General features: G+C 43.0%; 1 long non-coding RNA gene across 1 annotated transcript in view; it reads right to left on the minus strand.

Moving 5' to 3' along the window:
• Positions 1-913: 913 nt before the first annotated feature.
• Positions 914-25786, minus strand: part of LOC132481335 (uncharacterized) — a 56491-nt gene continuing 31618 nt past the window's right edge. The window contains exon 3 of the long non-coding RNA XR_009530809.1: positions 914-1093. This is a non-coding gene — a long non-coding RNA (uncharacterized LOC132481335). The remainder of the gene's footprint in view (positions 1094-25786) is intronic.

Consider the following 25786-nt stretch of genomic DNA (forward strand, 5'->3'; position numbering starts at 1 on the left):
GGAAGCCTCTGGAAGACCCAGTGGAAGGAGGCCGCACAGAGTGAAGCCCAGGGTCACAGATCTGTGCAGGAGCTGCTGTTTGTTAGTTCAGGTCCTGCTCTGAGGTGCTTTGTGTCAGCTCTGACCAACAGGTGGGCTGGGGGTGCCCTGCAATGAGGGCTACGTGCATGGTTCCTGTGTGCCAGGCCTTGCTGGGTGCCTGCCCAGGTAACCTCCATACCCTGGGAGGGGCCTGACCACGAGAGCCCTGGGGGCTGCTGGGTACCTGCTCAGGTGAGCTCCATATGCTGGGAGGGGCCTGACCACAAGAGCCCCGTGTGCTGGGAGGGGGGCGTATGTATGAGCGTCCTCTCTGTGCAGCCGGCACAGAAGTTGCTTAGCAACTTCCCTGTGGGCAGTGCTGGGATGAAATGAGAACCAGGAGATGCCACGGACCCCTTGAACCCCCGTCCGTCTAGAGTGATGAGGTCAGTAGGCGGGTGCTGGCCACTGTGCTGCATGAGGGAGACCCCACAGGTACCTCTTGTGTCTTCCACCTGACACCACGGAGGCCTCCCCAGGACAGAGCAGACAGCCTACCTGGGGCAGGTGGGAGCTCCTGGGGACCCTGCAGGGGACATGAGAGGGACGGACCAGGCAGGAGGGGGTGGGAGCCCAGGCAGAGCCATGGGGCTCGGGGCCGAGGGGGCCTTTTTGGGTCTGAGCTGAGAGTGGACGTGCAGGTGGTGAGTGTGATCCAGGAAAGCTGCCCTGGTGACGTGAGGCTGAACCTGCTTCAGAGTGAAAAACCTTCCAGATAATCCCAAAACAAGATAGTGAGACGGATCCTGTTAGAAGAAGGTAAGTGAATCCCCCCAAGAGGAGGCTCTGTGAGCTGGTCCCGGGAGGTGGGTGAAGGGAACAGGTGTGGAAGCTGCGGAGAGTGGGCAGTCCCCCTGGGCGGGCGGCGGGTGCAGTCCCCACTCCGTGGTCCCACGTCTGTGCTTCCGGCTGGATTACTTGGCCTCTCGGAGCCTCAGCTTCCTAGTCTGCTCGTGGGGTGATGATGCTGAGTGAGATTCTCCGACTCTTTTTCACTGTCTGCCTCTCGAGCCTGTGAGAAATGGAATATTTCTTGCCATCTCAGTAAACAAAGGATGTCACAGTCATCAGCCCTTGCAGCCCTCCAGTGTGAGCCGCGGGCCCTGAGGATCTCAGGATATGCAAACACAGAATGCAGGCCCCAGAGCGCTGAGGTGCGTATGAAAGGAAGGAATTCAGGGAGCCCAGACTCTGGCATCTTCGCCTCCAAAGAAAAGCGCTACGTTCCTCACGTCGGGAGAGCTGGTTTTCCTTAGTTAACAATCACCTGTTGATGGTCCCCATTACCTGCGCCAGTGCCCTGCCCTGTCAGGGAGGAAGGAGCGCGGAGGGACTCGGCTGAACAAGGGGCCTGTGAGCCTCGGGAGGAGTGTTGAGCCGCTTTCCCCGCAGTCGGGAGGAGGGGCGCTGACGCTGCAGCCGGACCCTGCGCCTCGCTTGCCCCGTTTCCCCTCAGGACGCTCAGGCCGACCCCCTCCCCACGCCCCCCAGGCCCCGCGAGCCAGGCCGAGGGCAGGGGCGAGAGGAGGGACCGAAGTTCCCGGGACCAGACGCTGGGGGCCGCTCGTTCTGCACAGCAGCGGCGGGTGGCAGCGAACCCCTGCCCCTCAGAAGCTGGTCTTGCGCTGCCACCCGGGCACCGGACCAGGCGGAGGGTCGGCGCCCACTTACCCGGCCCGCCGTCCCCACGACTGTCGCGGCTTCGGCCGCCGGGGCCCCTCCAGAGCCGGCAGCCTCAGTGAGGCCGCCCTCCCCTCGGGCTCCGGGGCAGTTCCGTGACGGCGCGGGGAAGAGAGCCCGAGCCGGGATTTCCAGTTCTGCGGAAACGCGGGCTCCGTTCAGGCAGAGGAGGGTGGAAATTCCAGAGATTTAAGCAACTCAGCCCCACCCCAGTGGCCCCCAACTGGAGACTGAGAAAGTATTCTGTTCCACACTGGCTCCCAGTGGGATTAAGCTCTGCAACCACGGTGCTGATTAGCCTGATGCTCCACCCCACACAGGCTGCTTTCCTGCCGTCTCACTCCCCTCTCCTACCTGTGTAGCAGCTTCCAAATAATGACTTGCTTCGCATCTTGTCTTCGTTTTTTCCCCACCCTCACAGATTACTTATTAATAACAAAAGAAATCTGGCAGACCCCACCCTAAGTGAACAAATTTAGCATCGCCAATAATGGGACAAAACTGATTCAGTTGGAAGTACCCCACATCACTTATGAAATATTCTCGACAAAAATCTTCCAGCTCAATTCAATCATAAGAAACAATCACACTATTATATTACAGGTTGAAGTGTGTTTTCCTCAAAATTCATATGTTGAGGCCCTAACCCCCAGTACCTCACAGTGTGACCTTATTTGGAAATAGGGTCTTTGCAGATATAATTAGTTAGGTCAAAATAAGGTCATACTGGAGTAGGGTGGACCCTAAATCCAACAAGTGGTGTCCTTATAAGAATACCATGTGAAGACACAAAGGCAGAGATTGGAGTTATTTTATCCAAGGCCAAGGAACACCCAGAGCCACCAGAAGCTGGCAGAAGCAAGAAAGCATTCTCCCCTAGAGCCTTTGGAGGGAGTGTGGCCCTGTCAACTCCTTGATCTTGGACTTCTAGCCTCTAGAACTGTGAATCAACAAATTTCTGTTGTTTCAAGCCACCTGGTTTGTGGTACTTTATTACAGTAGCCCTAGTAAACTGCTGACACCCAAATTCAGATAGTAGGATAGTCTACAAGACAACTAGTTTGATTCTTTAAACATATCCATGTCATAAACAGCACCAACACAAAAAATAGGTGGGGACTGTTCTAGGTTGAAGGAGACTAAGGAGATATGATAATTAAATGTAGTGTGTGACTCTTGATTAGATCCTGGCTATTAAAGGGACAACTGGGGAGATCTAAATATGGATAGATGAGATTACTATACCAATATGTATGCTTCTTGGGTTTGCTAATGCTGCTGTAGTTATACAGGAGATTTCCTCATTCTTAGGAATATGTGTCATGATGACTACAACTTATTTTCAAATGGTTCCAAGAAAACTATTTTTAAAAAAGTCCCCAAATACAGACTGATCAAGCAAATGTGGCTAAACAACTGGTGATAAAGGTAAATAAATACACTACTCTTTCAACTTTTCTTTAGTTTTGTAAATTTTCAAGATAATACGTTGAAGGAACTAGTATATTTTTTGTGGGTGGTGGTTTATGGCAACCACCATAAACTTTCACAGATATGATGCTTACACTTATTTTCTAACAAATTAACTAGTTGTAAAAAACTGGTTGACTTTTGTTCAATCCACATCTTGTTTAAGTGGGTGGCTATATGGGATATAAGAATGCATCCCCGGGACTTCCCTGGTGGTCCAGTGGTTGGGACTCCACGCTTCCACTGCAGGGGGCACGGGTTCGATCCCTGGTCAGGGAACTGAGATCCTGCATGCTGCATGGCTAAAAAAAAAAAAAAAAAAGAATGCATCCCCTTTGAGAAACCAGAAGGAAACTGAGCAGATCTTCTAAAACTTATACCCCTTTGGGAAGTGTGTACCATTTCCTGCTCATATATGCCATCCTGCCTCTTAGGCAATCTAGACTCTAGATATGTCATTGGGCAGACATCCCATAAAACCGACGCACACCCATACACACACATGCAAGCACCACATCTAGCAAGTAATTTTTTGAATATCAACTAACTTGTATTTCAGCCCTGAAAGACTAGTATCCCAGTTTTAGATTTCAACATTCTTTTTGAGGTTATTATAAAATGCTGTGACCTTAACTCATGGAATAAACCTTTTAAAATGTGTTTTTCTCATTCAATTATTTAGATTCAAAGTTTAGGTGACAGTGTTGAGAACTCTGAATATGTTTCCATCATATTCAAAGTACTTCTACTCTCTGGACACCTCAGGGTAATTTCTGACATTATGACAAATATAAAAACCCGAATGGCTGAATTTGTGAGTGCAAAGTAGTTATATTATGGCATTATAAAGAATCTGTGAAAAGGATCCTTTCAGTCATATATTAGAGTTCATTTCTAGAACATGGAATTTCATTTTTACACCGGGGAATCTCAGAAATAGCTGCCCTATATGGTTCCAGGCTTTGCTTCAAGCACAGTAAGAAACAACGCCTCTGGCATAACCATAAGAATACAAGAGTGAAGATGTACTGGTCTGGTCATAATTGTTAGCTGTAATGTCTGTAATTTGACCATGTATATTTTAAGTAATTTATTTAAACATAATATTTTTATACTTAGTATCTAATATGAATAGAATATAAATTTCAATTGGTCAAAAAATGACCAATGAGGGTGAGTCAGGTACAGCCTCTGTCTTCCTAGTCACTGTTTTTTTTTTTTTTTTTTTTTTTTGCGGTATGCGGGCCTCTCACTGCCGTGGCCTCCCCCGTTGCGGAGCACAGGCTCCGGACGCGCAGGCTCCGGACGCGCAGGCTCAGCGGCCATGGCCCACGGGCCCAGCCGCCCCGCGGCACATGGGATCCCCCCAGACCGGGGCACGAACCCGTATCCCCTGCATCGACAGGCGGACTCTCAACCACTTGCGCCACCAGGGAGGCCCTCTAGTCACTGTTGACTGTTTCCACTTTTGGAAACTCCTCCTTCACTGGCTTCCACATTCTCTTTGTTTTCTTCTGACCTCTCTGTTTACTCAAGTTTATTCTTCCTTTGATGGTTCCTCTTCCTCCAATCACTGCTTAAATATTATCTTTCCCTGGAGACTTTACCTGTTTCTCTCTTCATTCTACACATTCTCTCTGAGGATCCTACACATGGTTCCACCTACCACTGACGACACCCAAATATTTCCTTTGATCCAACATTGCTCTTCAGAGCTTCAAAATCAAGTATGTTTCTTCCTGCTGGACATCTCTGCTTATATGACCCATAGGTACTCAAGCACAGCATGTCCAAAACTCATATTACCTGTCCCCCCGCTACGTTCCTCCTTCTGCATCCCCATGCTCAGCAAGTGATATCTTTTTCCCACACAAAACTTTGGGATTATCTGAGACTTTTCTCTCTTCCTTGCCCCCAAATTAATTGTTCATTATGTCTATTGAAACTATAGCGTAAATATCTTTTAAATCTCTTATTCTCCATCTTCACTTTCAATGACTTGACTGATGACTCAATATTTCTGTAATATTCCAGAATCATCTCCCTTTTTTGCGACTATTTGTGAATCTACTCCTCACATTATTGTCAGAAGGACTTTCTTAATATGCAAATAATATCACGTCCCCTCACTGCTCAGAGTCCTTTAATAATACCTCCCCTTTATTCTCAGGGAGCATCCAAACTCCTTAGAGTCCCCTACATAGCTCTTTCTGATCTTGAGTTTTGCCCATTCATCCCTGTTATGTCATGATAATGAACTGCATTTAATTTCCAAATCTTGCTCTGCCGTCTCACACCTCTTTGCCCCTGCACACACTGCTTTCTTTCTCTGCAATGACTTTCTTCCATTTGCTTTCCTAGCTGACTCCTACTGTCCTTGAAAGAGTGAGCTGAAACATCAGCTCATCTGGGAAGACTGTCCCAGTCTGATTAGGTACTTCTCTATGTGTTGACATGCTATTCTGTTTATACGTCTATCATGCAATATAATATAGTGATATTAGTTTATCTTCTTGTCTGTGTCCTTCACTGGATCATGAAATTCCTAAAGTCAGAGTCTGTCTTTTTTATTTTTATTTTTTTATTTTTTTGCGGTACGCGGGCCTCTCACTGTTGTGGCCTCTCCCGTTGCGGAGCACAGGCTCTGGACGCACAGGCCCAGTGGCCATGGCTCACGGGCCCAGCCGCTCCGCGGCATGTGGGATCCTCCCGGACCGGGGCACAAACCCGTGTCCCCTGCATCGGCAGGCGGACTCTCAACCACTGCGCCGCCAGGGAAACTCTTTATTTTTATTTTTTAATAAATTTATTTATTTATTTTTGGCTGCGTTGGGTCTTTGTTGCCCCACGCAGGCTTTCTTAAGTTGCAGCGAGCGGGGGCTACTCTTTGTTGTGGTACATGTGCTTCTCATTGCGGTGGCTTCTCTTGTTGTGGAGCATGGGCTCTAGGCATGTGGGCTTCAGAAGTTGTGGCACGAGGGCTCAGTAGTTGTGGCGCACAGGCTTAGTTGCTCTGCGGCATGTGGGATCTTCCTGGACCAGGGCTGGAACCTGTGTTCCCTGCACTGGCAGGTGGACTCCTAACCACTGCACCACAAGGGAAGCCCCCAGACTCTGTCTTTTTAATCTCTGTATCTGCATGGCCTGGCATATAACATTTGCAAACAAACATTTATTAAATGGAAATCTATGTTAAAAACTTGCATCAAAGAAGCATTTCAGTGCACTGAGTGATTCAAGTGTTACAGTTAATACTGAAGTTGAACATTGGGGGTGAGATCCACAAACACTAGTTTTTCTCAGTGTCAAGTGACCAGAGATTTGTTGCCATAGAAAGGAAAAAGTAAGTTTTAAAATGATCTACTGGAATTTGCTATAATGGTTGTAAATTCTCTAATGACATTACAGTAGAACCATTGATAACAAGGTATTGTTCTGTTTTTCTAAGTTCTCAATATATTTTTACTTATATGAGAAACCTAACTATTTTTCAACACTCTGGATGTCACTTAAGCTTTCTACTTTGCATTCAGTTGAACTGCAGCTAGCTGGAGATTTAAAGAGGAAACACTCTTTCATCATTTATATAACAAGTGCTGCAGGTTCTACAGTCTTTATGAGATTCATGTGAACCACTGATTTGTGACAACATCAGCTGACATTTTATAGATCATCAGAGTCTTCCTCAAGGCAGAAATTTACAGTCTTGTTTCTAATAGCCAATAATCACAGAAGTATTCATGTAGCTGCTAACACTGATATTCTTGAGCCTCACTGTACAACTTCATTGTACTGTATTATCTTTGACAGTACTTCCTTCACCTATTTTCAATCATTCTTGGTTATGAAGCTATACAATTAAGAACACATGAGTATTAGAATCTTCTTTTAACTCCTTCCTTGACTGTGTTTTTTCAACAGAGAAATGAAATGATTCAGCTAATATGGAGACTTTCTTAAACCCTCCATTTCTTTTTATTCTCAGTCTGCTTCTTTCCAAGGAAAAGAGATACTTTGTTCTTCAGTATGGAGGAAAAAGAATCTTTACTCCTCTGGAATTCCATATTAGGAGCTAGAATCCTATTGAGAGTATAGTCTATAGCATTTCCTTTTGTTGAAAAAATATGGAGGAGGGACTTCCCTGGAGGTCCAGGTCGTTTGGATGTGGCACTCTCACTGCCGAGCGCCCGGTTTCAATCCCTGGTTGGGGAACTAAGATCCCACAAGCTGCGCAGCGTGGCCAAAAACAAACAAACAAACAAACAAAATAAACAGGAGTTGTTTTTTTGTTTTTTGTTTTTAATATGGGGGAAAGTTAGACAGGAATCCCCAGTATCCAAAGGTCAGGAGATACAATGATGTGGTAATGTGCAATCACAGTTCAGCACCACGGACAGTGGAACAGCACTCCACTGCCCCCTCTCTGATCTTTAAAAATATTCTGCCTACATGTAATTACCCAAAATGAGTTGCACTAAATGTTCCTTTGGGATGGCAGAAGAATTTCCATTTATAATTATTTTTATCTAAAAAAGTTTAAAGTTAAGCTTAATTAATATTAAGTATATGTAGAGATAGGAGTACACATGTATAATTTATAAATAAATACATATATACTCTATATATATATATATTAGGGGTGCATGCTCAAAATACTTTTACTGATATGTATACAATCAAATGAGTTTTGAGATTACTACTAGAGATGATGGGGCACAACTGAAAATTCTGGCCAGGGAAATGACATGATGACAGGAGAATCTGGGGAAAAACCATCTAAAAGCAGTATAGGGGTTAGATTGGAAAGAGAAGGTGTTGAAGTTAGAAAGACTAGTTAGGAGGCTATTGCAAGAATCTAAATATCAACTAGGGTGGTGCCAAGGGGGAAGCAGAAAGCCATACTTGCAAGAGATGTTGTAAAAGAAGAATCTTAAGTATTAGGAATGAAAAAATGTCAAAGAATAAGTGGAAGTTTTGAGCTAGGCTGGCTGGGAAGAAACAAGGGGAATCAGTTATGAGACGTGAACCACACTGTAATTGCCACTGACAAAAAGGTCCACATAAATAATGCAGAATCTACAGTATTATCTTCTTGAACAGGAGAGTTAAGATCCTGAAAAAGCCCATAGTAGGAGATACATAGTTGAATAACTTAAGACCTTATAGGAAAAAAACAGAATTGTGGGGCAAGGATTGTACCCAAACTTGTCAAAGCTGTATGAATTTTTATGTTCAGAAAGATAAAATAATAAATACTGAGACCCTTCTGAGTAGTTTTGTATCCACAAAATAAGTAATAAATATTAGTTAAGAAACAGCAATCAATTAAGGAAATATCAATAAAATGTACATATATATGTAACTGGTAAAAATAATTACTATAAGTTATTTTCATTTGCCAGCTATAATATACTGGGAACTTTTCAGGTACTTCCTCTCCCATTTTCAAGACGTGCCTTGAAATTTGTTTTTATTTTTTGTTGGACAAATGCATAATAAAAGAATTCTTTTTTGCTGTTGAGTCTTATCCTCCAAATTTCTTTCTGATTTTTGACTCAGATATGTTGCTTTCTGTTTCTTGGACCCCACTGTGACTTCAAAGATACAAAGTAATTGGGATGTTTAAGGTATAAAATCTTTGGGTGTCATTCAAATCACCTTAACCTTGGCTCTGCCCATGATAAAGTAGGGCTAAACTACCTGACACCAGTGCACCTTAGACTTCTCCCACAGAACCTCTGCTAGCCTTTGTGCAACTAGAAAAAGTCCTCCCTTTGTGTAGATGCAGCCCTGAAAATCACTGTGTGCATTTCAGTCTCCATTCTCACCATTGGCCAGACACCCACGTACAGTGCACAATTTCTGTTGTTTTAAGCCACTCGGTCTGTGATATTCTGTTACAGCAGTCCTAGAAAATGAATTCATGCACCATCACCTCTCTCTCATCTCACACCTATGGCCAGTTCACCATCAAAAAATATGGGCTGGTTCAAAGATGAGTCAACAGGCTATGTTGAAGTGAGCTAAAGCAGACAGCTGCTGCCCTGCAGATCCACTCAGAGATGCCCTTGAAAGGCAGCGATTACACTGGGCAAAGCAATGGGCACTGTACCTAGTGATCCCTCTGTATCGAGAGAGAAGTGGGCGAAGGTAAGTATATATGTGGACTCTTGGGCAGTGGTGAATAATTTTGGCACATTGGTTATGGGCATCAGAGGGTAGGTTTGGAAGGGGACAAGGAGGTCTAGGGAAGAAACATATGGATGAACCTACGGAAGTGGACACAAAGTGTGAGGCTCTTTGCATTGCACGGTAATGCCTATCAGAGAGCTTCTGCCACATACAAGGCATTAAACAGCCAGACAGATGGTATGGCTCATCCAGCTGATGTTAGCCAGCCTCTATCCTTGCCACCCCAGTGCTTGCAAAAGGCTCATGAACAAAACAGCCAGGTGGCACAGATGGAGACTGTTACGGAATTTGCTCTAGCTGTTCCCTCTTCCTGGAAGAGTCTTTTGCAGATTTCTCTGTCCTTCAAGTCCTGGACAAATCTTCCCTTCTCAGTGAGACACACCTGCAGAGGCAGTGATGTGTGAAGCTAGCGAAGTTTCAGTCGCCGGACACGTCACTCACACAAGCCTCCGCGAGGGCTGGAAGTTGCTGGTAGTTGAGTGTGGAGAACAGGGCACGGGTTTACAGTTAGGAAGCATTTCTTTTCTTTTTTTTTTTTTTTTTGCGGTCCACGGGCCTCTCACTGTTGTGGCCTCTCCCGTTGTGGAGCACAGGCTCCGGACGCGCAGGCTCAGCGGCCACGGCCCACGGGCCCAGCCGCTCCGCGGCATGTGGGATCCTCCCGGACTGGGGCACGAACCGGTGTCCCCCGCATCGGCAGGCGGACTCTCAAGCACTGCGCCACCAGGGAAGCCCAGGAAGCATTTCTATGTAAACATCTCTGATAAATGGTTTAATCAGAAAATAGGGACCTATAACTCTGATGTGACTAATTTCTTATAATCTTTTCTCATTCCACAAATCTTCACTTTGAAACCTAAGTTTTTAATTCCCAATTTTGCATTTATTTCTTAAGGAGGAAGCCCCCCAAACTTCACAAGCTTTGGGTACCACAAAACCTGGCTGTCCCTGCCTCTTCCAACCACTCTGTTTTACTGCTTTACTGCCCTTTCCCCCATGGTGATCTCATTTACCCTGCTTTAATTTTTCTTTTCTTTTTCCCACAGCCCTCATCACCTTTGAACATACTATTTGATTTACTGCTTGTTGTTTATGGTTTGAGCCCCCTCATTAAAATGTAAGTTCCAAGGAGGCAGGGGTCTTAGCGTTATTCCTGGACTCCATGTCCTAATGCAGTGCTTTACACATAGCAGATACGCAACAAATATTAATGGAGGAGAAGACAGAAGGGAGGGAGAGAGACATGGAGGAAGGGAGCAAGGAGGGAGAAAGGCAGAAAGGAAGGAGTGCAGGGGGAAGCAAAGGCAGAAGGTGGGAACCATTAAGAGTCACAGCTTCAGAAACAGCAAGAGCTGAGGTAGGATTGAGACGGCACGGGACGATCACAGGGCCCTGACCAGCCCAGAGGATAGACCACAAGCTCATCAGCCACAGGTGTCAACAGTGACTGCCAGCAGTGCACAGGCAGCAGGCGATGGGGACTTCAACCCCCAAACCAGCAAAGGCTCAGAGGACAGCACAGGACCTGAACCTGAGGACCTGAGGCCTCCTCTCCTGACCACCAAGAGGACACTGAAGCTTGTCTCTATACCCAACATCTGGAGGAGGAAAAAGCAAGGGGGAAAAACTCTGAACACCTGAGCAGTTACCTGGAGGAGTGTATTTGAACGGGAAAAGAAAGCATTAATTGGCAAGTCCTTCCTCCTTCTCTCCCACAGGCCTACTATACACATAGGCCGGAAGTTTGAAACAAGATTATAACAATTATAGGAATAAACCATGTGTTCTTGGCATGTCTGAGTCGTAGTATATAGCCTTTTAGAGACTAGGAAAAACTAGTGACAGAAGTACACAGAATAACTGGTAGCGTTTCAATATGCTTTATTCTAAAGGTCTGAGAGTGTCCACAAAAAGGAGAGTATCCATCAATATTTTGGTCAGTTTTATAAAACAAGTCTTTCGGGCTTCCCTGGTGGCGCAGTGGTTGGGAGTCCGCCTGCCAATGCAGGGGACACGGGTTCGTGCCCCGGTCCGGGAGGATCCCACATGCCGCAGAGCGGCTGGGCCCGTGAGCCATGGCCGCTGAGCCTGCGCGTCCGGAGCCTGTGCTCCGCAACGGGAGAGGCCACAGCGGTGAGAGGCCCGCGTACCGAAAAAAAAAAAAAAAGGAAAAAAAAACACAAGTCTTTCTTAGTATTTTTCCTTGCATGTGTACTTACTTTTTTTTTTTTTTTTTTCTTTTTGCTGTATGCGGGCCTCTCACTGTTGTGGCCTCTCCCATTGCAGAGCACAGGCTCCGGATGCGCAGGCCCAGCGGCCATGGCTCACGGGCCCAGCCGCTCCGCGGCATATGGGATCCTCCCAGACCGGGGCACGAACCCGTATCCCCTGCATCGGCAGGCGGACTCCCAACCACTGCGCCACCAGGGAGGCCCTGTACTTACTTTTGACTAATGACAGCATATACTCAAATAAGAGACACCTGGTGGTTTTTACTGTGTGCTACTTTGAGAAAATCTTGTTTTATATGAGTTACTATATCATTTATAGCATTTTTGTCACGCAAGCTTCTGGCATGTAGCTTCTACTATATTGAAACTTAGATTAAATTAATTGGGTTTTAAATAATTTGTAAAACAAATTAATGGAACAAATAGTACCTCTACTACACCTTTTATTTAGTCACATTTATATTCCAGTCACAAGATAAGGGATACATACTATGTACACAAACACACACACAGAGTCTTAGCCTTCGATGTGGAAAATCATCCTCTTTGGCAAAAGAATACATTTATCTGGAATTTAAAGAAGCTAAAAATAAAAAATATTTGTTTTTCTGGAATAAATAAAAACCAACATTGCCTTAGGCATTCTCTTCCGGACATGGCAAGAAGCCTTTTCAGTCAGACAAGGGCTAATTGATCAATAGAAAATGCCAATGAAGCTCACTGTAATGGGATTCTAGCCATCTGTAATTTCCATTCCCAGAACCCTTGGTGGTAAATGGAAATGTCTACAGATTGTCATCTCACAGCAGTGAGAGGCCCGCATACCACACACACACAAAAAAGCTACACTAATTAAGATAGTGTGGTTTTAGTATAAAGATAAACATTAGATCAATGTTACAGATATAGAGTCCAAAAACAGCCATATATACATATTATATGTATATATACATATTATATGTATATATACATATATATATATATATATATATATATATATATATATATATATATATATATAATCAACAGATTTTTGACAAATATGCCAAGGTAATTCAATGAGGGAAGAAAACAATCTTTTCAACAAATGGTGTTGGAACAGCTAATTATTTACATGGAAAACAATATAAAAATCCTTCCCTCAGGCTTCCCTGGTGGCACAGTGGTTGGGAGTCCACCTGCCGATGCAGGGGACACGGGTTCGTGCCCCGGTCTGGGAAGATCCCACATGCCGCAGAGCGGCTAGGCCCGTGAGCCATGGCCGCTGAGCCTGTGTGTCCGGAGCCTGTGCTCTGCAACGGGAGAGGCCACAACAGTGAGAGGCCCGTGGACCGCAAAAAAAATAAAAATAAAAAAATAAATCCTTCCCTCACAACACACAAAAATTAGCTCTAAATGAATCATAGACCTAATTGTAAAAGCTAAAATTATAAATTTTCCAGAAGAAAACATAGGAGACAAAGTTTATAATCTGGGGGTAGGCAGAGCTTTTGTAGCCAGGACACAAAATACACTAAACAGAAAAGAAAAAGTTGACACATTGGACTTTAGGAAAACTTTAAAATTCTGTACTTCAAAAGACACAGCTAAGAAGATGACTGCAGACTGGGGAAAATATTTTTGATATATTTATATGACAGTGAGATTATACACAGAATATATAAAGAACTCCTACAATTGACAAGACTGAAAAATCGATAGCAGTAAGATTAATAAAAGAGAAAGACAGAGGGGGAGACAACTAAACTAATCAAGAATTAATGTGTGGACATATTAAATGAGGCTGGAGACAGTAAACAAGATAGAAACAAATTTGGGCCAATTAATTTGAAAACCTAGAGGAAATGGATACATCATTTTATGGGCTGAATTGCGTTCATTTGCTGAAGTCCTAACACCCAATACTTTGGAATGTGACTGGATCTAAAGGTAGGATCTTTAAAGAAGTAAGTATAAATGGGATCTTTAGGATGGGCCCTAAACCAGTTGGACTGGTGTCCTTATACGAAGAGGATGTTAGGACGCAGACAGACACAGAGGAAAGACCATGTGAAGACACAGGGAGACGACAGCCATCTACGAGCTAAGGAGAGAGGTCTCAGAAGAAAACAACCCTGTCCACACTTTGATCTTGGGACTTCCAGCCTCCAGAACAGTGAGAAAATAAATTTCTGTTGTTAAAGCCACCTACTCGGTGGTACTTAGTTATGGCAGTTCTAGCAAACTATAACACATCCCTAGAAAAAGTCTCAACCATTAATAAAACTAAATTTATAGTTTAGAAATCTTGTCACAAAGAAAACAGCAGCCTCAAATGACTACTTCTAGTTCTACCAAATATTCAAATATTATATTCTATTCGGATAATTTCTCTTCCAGAGAACAGAAAAAGAGGTTGTAAAACTAACCTGACATACATATAAAAGCTTTAAGTAAAATGTAGACAAACCAAATATAGTGATATATAAAAAATACAGTACCTGATTATCTTATTGGGTTGATCCTAAGAATTCAAGGCCAATTAATGTAATTCACAATAATGTAGCTTTAAATCAGAAAAACAAAATAATGGAGAAAAATCATTTGATAACATTCAATGTTCTTCATAATAAAAATCCAGCAAGCTGAGAATAGCAAACAACTTCCTTAACCTTGATAAAACACATCCTCATAAAAAGAAAAAAAAACACCTGAGAAAATACCATATTCAATTATGAAATATTAAAAACACTCCCTTTAAGATCAGAAACTAACATGAATACCTGCCATAACTCTTTCTCTTCAAGATTGTTTTGAAGGCCTAGCCACATGGGAAGAAAAGCAGAAAAAAACAGGAAAATATAGAAGGATTGGGCAGAAGGAAACAAGATTGTTATTACTTGCAAGACGATACAACTGTCTACATAGAAAACTCCAAATAATCTATAGATAAATTACCATAATTAATAACAGGATACAGCATGTTTGCTGGACAGTATCAATCTACAAAAGCCAATATATTTTAACACATTGGTAACAATCAGTTAAAATACCATTTACAATAGTAAGAAAAATATAAAGTACCTAGGAAGAAATCTTACAGAGGATGTACAAGACTTCAGGGGCTACGTTTTAACAAGATCTTTAGGGGATTTGAACACACATTGAAGTTTGAGAAGAACTCTTTAGTACAGTGGTTTTTACCCTTAGCTATATGCAGTATAATAAAATCAAAACTATTATATTATATTATATTATATTATATTATATTATATTATATTAGAATAATTCCCCATTCTAATGTGTAACCAGCACTGGCATCAGTATGGTTCAAAAGCCCCTCAGGCGATGCTAATGTGTAATGAGGGCTATAAACCACTCCTCCAGGGGAAAACAGTAGGAGGTACTGGAGGAAGGACACTGGGGCTTCCCAGGCACCAGAAATGTTCTATTTTTCCTTTGGGTGATAGATTCTTTGGAACACTGGTCTTTGTCATACATATATCTTTTATATACTTTGCTGTATTTTAGATTTCAGTGTAACACAAATACCCCCTTACCAGTAGTGGCGGTGCAAAAGTTTCATTATTTAATCATATCATGATCTCTCCAATGCTGTGACACAGTCATTTGCTGGTTTTCCTAATCATCGCAGAAATTTGAGACTGCTTGAAATCCTACCACTCGTCACACAAAGTTAAGCAACATCAGAAACAAAACACAAACATCTGTGCCTACCATTTAGAACAAATGAACCCCTCGCAGAATCAGAGGACCCGGATGGCACATTTTACAGGATCAGCCTTTTCTACCATAAGCTTGGCCAAGATTTTAGCTAATAAGAAAGTATACTTTAAGTTGGTATTGTCTTGCTTGCAAATCAAAAATTCCCATCGGCGGGTTTTCCCAATGGCCCTAGAAATTTTGGTCAGTCTTCAAGCACTGTTATACCAAGAACTATGATAAACATATAGTTTGAACTTGGAACTCTAGGCCCAATATTCAAATCACTTTTTCATGAAAACCTGAGAGATCATATTTATCTCACAGTAGCCTTTGAGAGGAAAATAACCTATGACTCTGTATAGACATAAAATCTTATTTTCTGCACTTAATTTTATTTCAACTGCAGGGAAATTGGTATGTTCATACAGTCAATTACAGACACTCACTGGACCTGCCCAGCCTTTGGGAGGCCCCCAATATCTTTCTCTTTCCAAGGGTGCTTTTCAGACCTCATAATGTTGAGAGAGGTGAAACCAGGGAAACTCACAAGTGCTAAGCAAATAAGCAAAACCAAAAACACCCAGTGGAGCTGCTGAAATGTTGCTGCAACTAGAAATCCTCCATAACCGAGCTTTCAGTAACCGGGAACAAAAAGTGAAGAATTATTTCAGGTTTTTTGAAAATTACTGGATTCATTAAAGGGGCCAGATTAAAAAGGAGTCATCAGTGTTTAACAATAGCATAGTATCAAGGTAACTGTTACTTCACAGGATTACAAAGCTCTAAATAATTTAGAGAACACTGAGCTCAAATGTCCTTAGGGAAGCTATGTGTCTGAGAGGCTAAAGGTATTTTTCAATATCACACATTATTTATGGCAAGATTAGGATTAGCACCCAGGTCTCCCAAATCTCCCTGTACTGCCACTACTCCAAGGTCTCAGGGAACTCTGCACTGGTGAACTGACTTCAGAACACATAGGAGTTCTTATGTGGCTGCAAGTCCCATGTCCCAAGTGGAGAACAGCCACCCTGGGTTAGTGACATCTACTTTGTTGCTGTCTTTGGCTTGACATTAAGGACTGCACACTTGATCTCACTGAAATAATGTCTCATGGGAAACAATGCTCACTGGGTATCTCTCACCTGCTACCTGACTGTCCAGATACCTACTGTTCGGAGACTGTAAACAGCAACCAATGCCACTGTGGAAACTATAACCTATTTCAAACTATTCAGTGTACAGAACCAATTTCATATAATGCCAATAAAAAAGCCACATAGGTTTAAGGTACAAAAAATATGGGGAGGGGGGAAAAAACAGCATGGTAGTTCCTCAGAAAATTAAACACAGAATTGCCATGTGATCTAGCTTTCCACTTCTGGGTATACAAAAGAATTGAAAGCAGAGACTCAAACAGATACTTATACACCCATGTTCATAGCAGCATTATTCACAATAGCCAAATGATGGAAACAATCCAGATGCCCATCAACAGATGTCTGGATAAACAAAATGTGGTCTATACATACAATGGAATATCAGTCACTCTTAAAAAGGAATGCAATTCCTTTTGGAATGCATGCTACAACATGGAAGAACCCAGCAGGCATTGTGCTAAGTGAAGTAAGTCAGACGCAAAAGGACACATGTTGTGTGATTCCACTTTGATGAGTTACCTAGATTAGTCAAATGTATAGAAATTGAAAGAGTAGTGGTTATCAGGGGCTGGGGGTTATGAGGTTATGGGAAGAATGGGGAGTTGGTACTTAATGGGTACAGAGTTTCAGCTGAAGAAAACAAAAAGTTCTGGAGACGGATGGTAGAGATGGTTGTACAACAATAGGAATGTACTTGATGCCACTGAACTGTACACTTAAAAATGGTAAACTTTACGTTATGTGTATTTTGCCACCGTAAAAAAGGGGGAGATTTCTACTTCACATTTGGAGTTGGTGCAGAGGAAGACATTAGTGAAACAATACATTATTAGCAAGAGCCCACTTCTAAAGAAACAGGATATTTCACTAAACCCTTAATTGTGTTTGCTCCTTCTCAAAAGATCAGAAAGAACAGATGTTGAAATTTAAAGCATCCCTTCCACCACAGTGGTAGAATATTGCAAGGAAAGCACTGTTATCTTGATCTCTGTACCTGAACAAATCTTCTTCTCATGTTTGTTGTCACACTTTGATGTGTGCCCCCCAGCCAGCAAGCTACCCTGTTTGGCTATGGAAACTCCCCGTCTTGCCCTCGACCTCGGGGGTGACCTGGTGCGTTAGTGACTCCTGGCTGAGGTAAATGATACGGCACGGTAATAACAGCAACTGTCAGATATTCTCCTTTTATCCACCTCCGTTCACTGTGAAGTGTCTCTCCCCCACTCCCTCCTACCAGGTATCAAAAACCACAGATAAAGGGGAAGGGAGTTATCTGACGCATGTGTGCCCCCTGTAAGATATCCAGTAATTTATGGTCACTGGAGACATTTTCTTTTAAGTGTGTTAGTGAGTGACCTAAACGTATAGTTTTCCTCCTTCCCTTGACAGAGTCTTCCTGTGTCTTGTATTTAAAAATCTTAAACAGTCCTTTCCCTTCCTCAAGACTAAGACAGAAGTTTGTGAAACCACGTCGTACCCCATCACAATGCAGAGAAGGCGCAGGCACTGGAGCCCTGTTCTTTAGTTTTCATATTTCACCATTTTTTTTAACTGATCCTAGGACTACAGCTAATGTCATTTTTGAAATGACGGTTGAGCAGGACCATAATGCAGAGGATGCCTGCCATAAATTCTGCTCTGTCAAGGACAGGGAAGCGACACAAAAGAATTCCATCTTTGCAGCCGCTTCCGCTGTCCCCTGTAGGAGTGAGAGGGTAAACCCCTGAGCTCACAGGGGAAGAGCTTCAAATCCCACTTGGGTGGAGGAAGCTTTAGGTGGACCTAAAGATACATTTCGTTCTCTGAAAAGCCTTCCACCTACCTCACCCTTGGTGCCCACTACACCAAAGCAGTTGGAGACCTCCACATGTGGCCTGATCCAGAGGTTCTGTGAACTGGATGGATGTGAGGGTCTTTGAATCTTTGCCCCAGGGAGTGTTCCCACTTCAGGCGTCCCCACGCTGCTTAAGGAAAGCAGCACCTGTTCATCTCCTCCAAGACATTTTGCCATTGCTGTGTGTGGGATGAATCCACCAGCAACGTTCCCAACAAGAGCTAAAGAGTGAAAGGTCTGGGTTGCATCTAGCACCAGACTCTCTATACAGCCGTGGCCTGTGCCTCCTCTGGGCTTCCATGTTCAGAATGGGGAGAAGGAGCTGGAGGACCCCGGGGTTCTAGATCCCTCCCCTGTGGAGGCCCCAGACCATCAAGTGCACAACGGCAGGTCTAACAGCCACCCATGTCTCTAGTCTTTCCCTTTGCCCCGTGTTCACAACCCTTTTCATCATTATCATAAGGAGTTTTTTAGACATTTTTTCCTAATCATTCCGCTCCATGAAATTTTAATAGTATAGGTGTACTAGATATCTATTTCTGTACTATATGTATACACGTACTTTATAATAACTATGAGGTTATTGTTCCCCAAAACCAACAGCTGCATCCTTGGGGGGAACATGGTCCCTGTTGAAGATGCACGCCCTCACGCCTCTGGAGAGCCAGTTGGACTAGATGTGACTTGAAGACAGAGCTGTGATGTGGCATCTCCCTGTGGCCGGTCTGGCAGATCGGCCAAGCAAGCCAGCTCTGGAGTGAAACTCACCAGGATCTGCAAGCAAGCGCCACCCTTCCCTAGTGAGAACAGCTGGCTGAATTTAGGAAATTCCCATATTTTCTCAAGGCTCAGACTCCTCATCTATAGAATGGGGATCTTTTCTACCTTCAGCGCTGTAGTGAGAATTACAGGAGGAAATATGTACCAATATTACAGCAGCGAGCGCCCATCACGTTAAATGCTTAGCGAATCTTGAGTTTTCCTCTCTCCCTGTTCCCTTTAGTTTCTGTCAAAAACAGAATATTCTGGTTTATGAGAGCTGTCTTGTGTTCTTTAATAGGATTTTATTCCCTTTTCTGGAGATATACTAGATTGGAAGCTAATTTGCAAATGAATGTAACGTGTTGCTGCTACAGCTGGTGTGTAAATGTTAACGATCAAGAGTGAAGTAAGTCAGGGTGTTTCCCTGGTGGCGCAGTGGTTGAGAGTGCCTGCCGATGCAGGGGCGGGTTCGTGCCCCTGTCCGGGAGGATCCCACATGCCGCGGAGCGGCTGGGCCCATGAGCCATGGCCGCTGAGCCTGCACGTCCAGAGCCTGTGCTCCGCAACAGGAGAGGCCACCACAGTGAGAGGCCCGCGTACCGGAAAAAAAAAAGGTGGGGGGGAAGAAGATCGTTTTTTATGGATGGGCTCCTCTTACACCTTTCCTTTTATTATGTAGACAGTTTCTGAGACAGGTTTATTGATGCTACTGTGAGTTACGGATTCACTTTGAACATTTAAAGTACAAAATGGTTCACAGAAATGAAATGTTTCTGCACTAGAGAGGTAGACTGCCAACAGTTTACAAGAATAGGTTCCGGACTTCCTTGGTGGCGCAGTGGTTAAGAATCCACCTGCCAATGCAGGGGACACGGGTTCGAGCCCTGGTCCAGGAAGATCCCACATGCCGCAGAGCAACTAAGCCCATATGCCACAACTACTGAGCCTGTGCTCTAGAGCCCCGGAGCCACAACTACTGAGACTGCGCACATAGAGCCTGTGCTCCGCAACAAGAGAAGCCACTGCAATGAGAAGCCCGCGCACCATAACAAAGAGTAGCCCCTGCTCGCCGCAACTAGAGAAAGCCCGCAAGCAGCAACGAAGACCCAACGCAGACAATAATAAATAAATTAGAAAAAAAAAACTTAAAAAAAAAAAGAATAGGTTCCAGCAAACCCCTTTCCCAAGACCCTATGAACCAGGTGTTCCTTGTGTGGAACATTTATTACAAACTCCTGACACACTGGAGATGTCAATTGCTCTTCAGAAGACCTGTTCTTTAGCACTAAGTTATGTACAGTGGCTGTCCCCAAGGGTCTAATTTTATCCTTTCACGGGTCAGACATATGCACACTCATGTTTCTAAAAAAAAATCAAAGTCTCTTTTTAAAAAATTTTATTTTATTTATTTATTTTTGGCCGTGTTGGGTCTTTGTTGCTGCGCACGGGCTTTCTCTAGTTGCGGTGAGTGGGGAGCTACTCTTTGTTGTGATGCGCGGGTTCAGTAGTTGTGGTGCACGGGCTTAGTTGCTCCGTGGCACGTGGGATCTTCCCGGACCAGGGCTCGAACTTGTGTCCCCTACATTGACAGGCAGATGGAAAAGACTCTTGTTGGTCTCAATTCTCTCCTTATGGCCAAGGAAGGAGAAATAGCAATAGAAAGAGAAAGAAAAACCAACCCTCCCTCCCCGCCATTGATGTGCCCCTGCTCTGATCAAGAGAAAGAAAAGACTTTTCTAGTTCATGAAAGTCAGTATCTTAGAAAGGTCTGGGAGGCTCAAGGGGAAAATCACCACGGCAAAACATTACAGGCTCCATCTTCACGTTTCTCACAATGAGTAAGATGCCATCATGCTTTTTATTGACGCTTTGAGCCATATAACAGATACAAACGTAGAGTTTAACACGAGCACAAGTGTAACAATGACCCAAGTCAAGAAACAGCAAAGGATGGTTGTCAGAGAGCAGCTCCTTCACCATCATTTCCTGGTCGCGCCCCCCCCGCCCCTTCCTCCCTATGCAGGTCACGCTCTCATTATTTCCCCCCAAATATACATTCCCAACAATACAAAATAGCTTTGCCTATTTATGAACATCATATGGACTTTTAAATAAAATCATGATGTTTATATTCTTTTGTGACATGTTTCCCCCTTAGCATTGGTTCGTCCAGGTTGTCATGTGTAACTGTAATTCATTCATTAGCATTGCAATATAGTAATTGCCCTCTGACTCTACCAGGATTTACTTCCTTATTCTATTGTTGATCCATCATATTTTATGGCGATAACCTCCTCCAAATCCTTGATGTTGACCATGTGCTTCCCAACTCCTCACCCCAGGGGACAGCATCCAGCTCTTTAGATGCTGTGGGCATGGCATGGATTATTTTGGTCTTTCACACTCAAGAGAATCTGAAGTTGTTTATATTTTATTTGAAGTTCTTGGAATGCAAAAAGTTGCTCGGTTACTAGTGAATAATATTTTTCAAGGTTGTTTTTCACCAGAAATCACAGCATTCATCTCAGATAAGGCACATGGTGAGTGGCCAGCAACTTCTTGTGGGTGATAATACTGATGACGCCTGCCTGGTTGGTCACCAGAAACACTTTCAAGCAGAGTTTTGAGTTAGATATTTGTTAAGCACATCTTTCCTTTCCACGCTGAACTGAAATTATTTAGGTTAAAAGAAATTCACCTGATACTTTTTAATTTTTTATGTATTTATGTATGTATGTATTATTTTTATTTTATTTTTATTTTTTGCTGCACCTTGCAGCTTGCGGGATCTCAGTTCCCCAACCAGGTTCTGAACCCAGGCCACAGCAGTGAAAGCCCTGAACCCTAACCACTAGGCCACCAGGGAACTCCCCACCCGACGCTTTTTAACAACCGAAAAATGGTGAACGTAGCAGTGTCATGAAGAGGAATGAAGGAAAAATCAGGCTCCAGATCCACTTTGAAGCCCCGTCTGTTGGGGTCTCTTTAGCTCTGTCACCTTCCCCCACAATGCCCGGCAGCTTGTGTGGTGTCACTTGCTGCCAACTCCAAATCCACCAGGGCCAACGGACAGGAGAGATCTTACAGCTATTTTGGTGGGAGGCTGTGAGGTTTCCAGCAAACCATTAGTTGCTTTTTCCACAGTATTGTCTGATTGAATAGTCTATAGCAGTAAAGTGCTTTTAACTCTTTCTTTTCCTTCTTAACTATGAAATATATCAAATATAAATGATACCTAAAATATCTGTACAGGTCAAGAGAGGAATAAGGCAAACATCCGTATATAACCTGAACCAAGAAACAGGATGTAGGCGGCACCCAAAAGTCCCTCCCTCATCCCCTCCTGTCCCCAGTAGAAACGACTGCCATTTATTTTGACGTTTCTAAGAATCATTTCCTTGCTTTTTTTTTTTTTTTGGTAGTTTTACCGTCTATGAAAGCATAGTTTTGCCTGTTTTTGAATTTTAGGTAAGTGGAATTTTATTGTATGTATTATTTTGTGACCTGCTTCTTTTTTTTAATTGTGGTAAAATACACATAGTATAAAATTTACCACCTTAACTATATTTACGTGTACAGTTTGTGGCATTAAGTACAGTTACATTATTATGCTATCATCACCACTGTCCATCCACAGAACTCTTTTTGTCTCACAAAGTGAAACTCTGTACCTGTTACACAATAATTCCTCATTCCCCACTCCCCACAGGCTCCTAGCAACCACCATTCTACTTCTGTCTCTATGAATTTTACTAATCTAAGTACCTCAAATAAGGGGAGTCATACAATATTTGTCCTTTATTGACTGGCTTATTTCGCTTAGCATAATGTCCTCAAGGTCTCCATGCTGTAGCCTATAGCAGAATTTCATTACTTTTTAAAGCTGAAAAACTTTCCATTGTATATATGTATACTGCATTTTGATTACCTATTTACCCATTGATGGATACTTTGGTTCTTCCACATTTTGGCTGTTGTGAATAATGCTGCTATGAACATGGATGTACAAATATCTCTTCGAGTCCTTGCTTTCAATTCTTTTGAGTATATATACAAAAGAGGAATTGCTGGATCACACGGTAGTTCTAGTTTTAATTGTTTGAGGCACTGCCACACTGTCTTCCACAGCAGTAGCGCTGCTTTACATTCCCACCAACAGTGCACAAAGGTTCCAATCTCTCCACATTCTCATCAACACTTGTTATTTTCTGTTGGTTTTTTTTTTTAATAGTGGCCATACTGCTGGATGTAAGGTAGCATCTCACTAGTGTTGATTTGCACTAATGATTAATAATGTTGAGCATTTTTTTCATGTGCCTCTTGCCGTTTGTGTATCTTTTTTGGATAAATGTTTATTCAAGTCCTTTCTCCATGTTTTAATTGGGTTGCTTGTTTTCTTGTTGTTGTGTTGCAGAAGTTCTTTATATAGATTGGATATTAACCCCTTATCAGATATATAATTTGCAAATGTTTCTCCCATTCTGTAGGTTGGTATTTTTTCTCTCTAATTTTGTAATTTGATGCACAGAAGTCTTTAATTTTGATCTAATTTTTTGTCTGTGTTTTTGGTAACATATCCAAGAAATCTTTGTCAAGTCCAGAGTTCAAGAAGCTTTCCCCCTATGTTTCCTTCGAAGAGTTTTATAGTTTTAGATCTTAGTTTTATAGTTTTAGGTCTTTGATTCATTTTGAGTCAATTTTTGTGTATGGTGTAAGGTAATACACCTGTCCTTTTCTCATTGAATGGTTGTCGACAATCACTTGACTGTACATATAAGGGTTTATTTCTTGGCTGTCTATTCTATTCCATTGGTCTATATGTCTGTCTTTCTGCCAGCACTAAACTCTTGTGATTACTAGAGGTTTTTAGTAAGTTTTGAAACCAGGATGTGTGAGACCTCCAACTTTTTCTTCTTTTTCAGGATTATTTTGAGTATTCAGGGTCCCTTGGGATTCCATATGAATTTTAGGATATGACCTGCTTATTTCGTCAAATGTCAAATGCTTGTGAGTTTCTCCTGGGTTGCACATAGTGGTAGTTCATTTGTTTCTAAGGCCACCTTTATCCAGTCTACTGTTGTTGGACATTTGGGTCCTTTCCATTAGGGCTACCAAGAACAAGGCTGCTATGCACGTTCTTACACAAATCTCCTGGCACAGATATGTAACAGTTTCTGTAGGATGTATGCCTAGGCATGGAATTAGTGAGTCACATGGTATGTTCATATTCAACTTTACAGAGTAGTGTCAAACTATTTCCTAAAGGGTTGATACCTATTTACACTCCCACTAACAGTATGTAAGAAATCCCATTGCTCCACATCTTCATATATTTACCAAATTTTGTTTATTACAGCAAAAATATTAGAAGCAATTTAAATATCTATCAATGGGCAGTTGGCTAGATAAATTATGATAGTTATAGAGTAGGATATTTTTCAACCATTAAAAATGACAAGGACAGCTAAGCTTTATTGAGCTAGGCATTTTACATACATCATCTAATTTGTTCCTTACAACAGCTCCATGAAGTAAATATTATCATGTTACCCTTGTTACAGGAGAAGAAACTGAGACACAAAGATAAAAAATTGCTCGCCCAATTTCACGTAGCTCATAAATAGAGGCCAGGATTCATTCCAAGGCAAACCGACTCCATAGCTGTTATAAAATGGTCCAAAATAAAATTTTAAAATCTAACAAAAGTAATCAAAAAAACCAGAAATAAGCAAATCCCTTTAGTCTTCAGGCTACCTAACCTTTATATGCAATTCTGTGGATTTCTTTTCACTGAAGCTCACAAAAAGAAATACAAATTTTCCTCCATCGCCACTCTCTGAGGCACAATCAAAAGGGTTATGTCATTCGAAGAGTTACTAAAAGTCAAAATAACACTGGAAATATATTTCTCATGCCTAACCACAGGGCCATTCAAAATCCTTTTTGTTTGCAAAATACTCAAAGTGTAATACATTTACGCTTTGTCAATCAGCTCCAACATGTAAGTAGTTTTTAGAAACTGGAAGAGGACTTTCCTGGTGGCACAGTGGTTGGGAATCCGCCTGCCAATGCAGGGGACATGGGTTCAAGCCGTGGCCCGGGAAGATCCCACATGCCACGGAGCAACTAAGCCCGTGCACCACAACTACTGAGCCTGAGCTCTAGAGCCTGCGAGCCACAACTACTAAGCCCACGTGCCACAACTACTGAAGCCCACGCACCTAGAGTCCATGCTCCGCAACAAGAGAAGCCACTGCAATGAGAAGCTCGCACACCGCAACGAAAAGTAGGCCCCACTCACCGCAACTAGAGAAAGCCCGCGTGCAGCAACGATGACCTAACGCAGCCAAAAAAAAAAAAAGAAAAAAAAGAAATTGGAAGAGCCACCAACTCCTGTTTTAGAAATCCTCTCTGTCTGCCAATATCCCTTCCTTTTCACCCTATCGTCTCGTCTTCTCAGCTGATGGCCTCATGTCCTGCTTCATAAAGACAGGCAATAGCCACCATGTGGGCACCACCCCAACTTCCTGTCCCCTAAAGTAGAAGCTCCCCAATCTGCTGCCCTCCCCTCCTCCTTCCACAGCAGAGAGCATCTCTCCCTGTAGCAAAGGTCCCCCCCGCCCGCCGTGCTCTCCACCCATCACTTCCCACTCCCTCAGGAAGCCCCATGC

Source organism: Mesoplodon densirostris, chromosome 20 (genome assembly GCF_025265405.1).
Source record: "Mesoplodon densirostris isolate mMesDen1 chromosome 20, mMesDen1 primary haplotype, whole genome shotgun sequence".
NCBI classification, from domain to species: Eukaryota; Metazoa; Chordata; class Mammalia; order Artiodactyla; family Ziphiidae; genus Mesoplodon; species Mesoplodon densirostris.